Genomic DNA, 4,258 nt, shown 5'->3' with positions numbered 1-4,258 from the left:
TATATATATATATATATATATATATATATTATACAGAGATGTGTACATTACGCATGCATACAAATATACATGGTGATGAAAACCAATGTCAAAGAGGAAAAAAGATGATCCTCTTTATTTTCTGTTTCACTTTGGGATTTCTTCAGCTATTGAATTTACACTTGAACTTGCGCATTGGATCAATGTCTATAAATCCAACATTAGTGTGAGCTGAAAGAATTTGGAATGATTACTTTACATAATCATGTATCGTTTACAATTACCAGAATACCAGTGGATTAACTATGTTTTATTTTGATATTATGCAGTGATACATTTCAATGAACACTGTATTAAAAAAATCACTTCTTATTTATATATAACTATTCGTGAACAGAAAAACAAGCAACTTAATATTTGATGAAATCCCACTAGAGTATCGGAGCTACTAGACAAGTTTAAAATATCCCGGCTGAAACCCTATATCCGGTCCACCCACGATATTGCTTATAAATGCAAGTGTGTAGGTCTCTCAATAATTAGAATATTAGATAGAAAAATCTATGCATGGTTTTAATTTATTATATTTAAAAAAGAAATAGAAATCAATATGTTAATAACGCTAAGGCTTTGAGCTGGCAGAAGCCTGAATACTCTGGGCAAAATGCTTATCAGCATTTCGTCCGTTCTGTGTTCAAATTCTGCCGAGTTCGATTTTACCTTCCATCCTTTTGGGGTTGATAAAAGGAATAGCAGTTGAACGTTGATGTTGATGTAATCAACTTAACCATTCCCGCCAAACTGGCTGGCTTTGTTGCAATGTTTGAAACCGATATATTACGAACGGTAGCAAATCAAAGTATTCTGTGAAGCTTAATTGTTGTATAATCTCTTCAAACAAGAATGATCAGACCAATAATTGCAGCACTTAACCAATCATGATAAAACACATCATCACGAAACATATTTCAGAGAATACAAGGATTTGGAGGCCTGAAATGTACCTGAAATTGATAAAATGAGTGGAGTATGGTAGGAATGCACTTGAAACGTGAAATTATTTAATGATAAGCTGAAATAACTTGAAACAAATTGTAACTGAATAACCGGCAAAAAGCAAATCTTAATTGTCAATCGTATCATACAACAATCATTAAGCAACGTTAACCATTGTGGAAGAGTAACATGTTCTCTACAGCTTACATTACAAAGCTTAACCAGCATAAACCATGCACGGAAAACATAACTTAACTAAAATCAGAAGGCATTTTGCAATTATTGATATAGTTGTGAAAAATGATGATTAAGAGAGAAGCAATCAAATAAGGAAAGAGAACATTCAGAGCATGGACTTTGCTTCCACGAAACTCTTTACACAGATTCTCCTGCATGCAACAGGAACGTTTGACCATGTCTATTGTGGCGCCAAGAAAACGTAGGTTTGTCATGAATGTCGTAATGAAGCGTTAAAATATTCTGTAAATACAGACAAAAGAGGAAATAATAGAAGCCATTTATACGAAGAGGAATACTCTAATGGAAAATCCCCTTCGCAGCTCCTTTGCTTCCGGTGTTAAAGCCCTGAGGTGACCTGTTACACTGAGCTGACTTCTGGTATAAACGCGATGAAAGAAAATGAAGAAAAATTATTCAGTGCATGCGGTCGACATTAAAACATACGCTGCAGGTAATCAGCGACAAAAGATCTTCCCATGCACACACTGCACTAAATTGCTAGAGGCATTGATATGTGATTCGTCTTTCAAAAAAACCATTGGTAACGATGAAGAGAAGACAATATCAGTATAGCCATGTGAGATAAAGAAGCAGAGGTGAGAGAATAAAACTATAATACAAAGTCTCATGAAGTGATATCCTTGAGTACAAAAACACAAACATTCTTAGAAAGTGTTAAAAATAAATTTCTTTTTATATTAGATATCTAGGATAGTAACGCATTTGTAAAGGCATATCATATATTCTTTGAATTCTTTACATAATTATAAATGAAGAAAAAGATAGTAATAGACAAGAATACGGTTCATTTTGCAGTTACTACCGTCTATTTACATTATTGTCAGCTTTATTCTAAACTATTTAACATTTGACATGCACTCAAGGAAAATAATGGCGAAGTTTTGAATATTTCACCTGTAATTAGAAAGGTTGCATTTTCTTCATATAGAGACGTATGAGAAAATTAAACTGTCAGAAATCAATTGTAAAGTATCTAATAAAAAATACTAAAATAGAGGCATAAATTTTGAATCAAACAAAATTATATTTTTCTACTGTCAAGGAAGATATGAAATGCAAATAGAGCCGAAATTAATAGACGCTTGCGATAAGAATCGAAATGCAATAACGGATTATTTAAATACTAAAAACAATGGAGTTTAGAATTCCATCCATCTTCAAATGTGTTCAAAATAAGAACATTACATGTCTAATAATTTATGGTTTTGGTTGCAAATTGCAGATTCCATAGACTAAAATCATAATTTTATTGTGGATCTCGGAATTCAAGTTTTCCATGGAGTATCTTCTCTACTTGGAAGAGTTTAAAAATTTCCTAGAGGAATCACAAATGCATATCCGCTGTATCACCTCTAAGAATTGATAATGTACATCTAAATTAATTTCAGACAGTAACCAAAGTTATATATCTGAAAAAATGAGTCCACCAGAATTCTGGGAACGAAGACATAAAAGAAGGAATCATCTCATAATAGGCACATTGAAAATACTTAGAGAACACTTTAAGAGCTTCTGACATCACTTTGATGTCAATAAATTACAACTGTATATAAATGCAATACAAAGAACTTGCATATAAGGAGATAACATCTAGAACAAATCGTTTGCTAATACAGAATAAGTATGAGACAAGAAATATAATTTGAAGAGAGGTAAAAGAATTTTAATATAATTGTTATATTAAAAGAAAAGAAAAAAAACAAATCAGCTATGTGTATAATCCTTTCTACTAAATGCACAAAGCCTGAAATTTCTGGGGAGAGGACTAGTCGATTACATCGACCCCAGTGTTTCACTGGTACTTAATTTATTGACCCCGAATGGATGAAAGGCAAAGTTGACTTTGGCGGAATTTGAACTGAGAACGTAGCGACTGTCGAAATATCGTTAAGCATTTAGATCAGTGTGCTAACGACTCTTATTTCTTTATTGCCCACAAGAGGCTAAACATAGAGGGGACAAACAAGGACTGACAAAGGGATTAAGAACGTAAAGACAGACGAAATACCGCTAAGCATTTCACCCGGTGTGCTAACGTTTCTACCAGCTCACTGTTTTAAGTTGTGTATATAATCAGAAAATAATGTAGAAACTTGAATCGGACTGCGTAGAAGAAAACATATGAATATGAAAGAACAATAAATGTTACAAACAGAGAAATTCAAAACGGAATTTTAAGATAAGTACTGAAAATTCGGTGAGTAAGCATTACTCATGAAGAACTCTGTGTACAGCTCGACAATCATGATTAAGACTGAAGGAAATACGTAATAATATTTCTGTAAAAAGCTGTAGCTGGTCAGATTTCAGCTGCACAGAGCAAATAACTACAAATAAATACAAAAGAAAACTAATGATTACAGGTGTAGAATATACAATACTTCCACTGAGATTATCGACAGCGTCATTTCCGACTTCACAAGTACTTGCCAAGTCCAAGTAAATAAAGAGACACGGACGAATAGATAACTATATTCACTGGACAGCAATACAATGCTTTCTCATGAAAATGAAGCAGAAACGACATAGACTTGTATCATACTGGTTTCCAGATAACGAAGCGCGATTAATTATTTGTGGCATGCGATTGACAAGGATATCAAGGCAAACACAACTGAAATAATTATCAATGAGTGAAACGAGAATGTTTGCACCGTGATGGACATCTCGATCCGATCTGGCCAAATGTCTTATAGAACAAGGCCAAGATATTAACAATTTAAAACTTAAATTTGTAATATCAGGAAGAATATCAGGAAGAATATCAGGCAAGTGGTTGCATGTAAATAATGATCGGGGCACTGAATTAAAAAGGTTTCCATAAAATTATTAGAAAATTTATTTGCTTTCCCAAAGATACACAGAGTCCCAAAATATGCCTATGCTGTCGAATGCCTCTTCGAGGACTCTATGTGTCGTTACATTATAACATGTACTTGAAATTTATTGTTATTTTCTGTATAGAAAATGTCTATACATCCTCCCCCTCTCTCTCTCATTCTGAATAATATATATATATATA

The sequence above is a fragment of the Octopus bimaculoides genome, chromosome 22 (genome assembly GCF_001194135.2).
Source record: "Octopus bimaculoides isolate UCB-OBI-ISO-001 chromosome 22, ASM119413v2, whole genome shotgun sequence".
In the NCBI taxonomy this organism is placed as follows: Eukaryota; Metazoa; Mollusca; class Cephalopoda; order Octopoda; family Octopodidae; genus Octopus; species Octopus bimaculoides.
The sequence above is the reverse complement of the archived record's forward strand: the minus strand, read 5'-3'. Positions refer to the sequence as shown.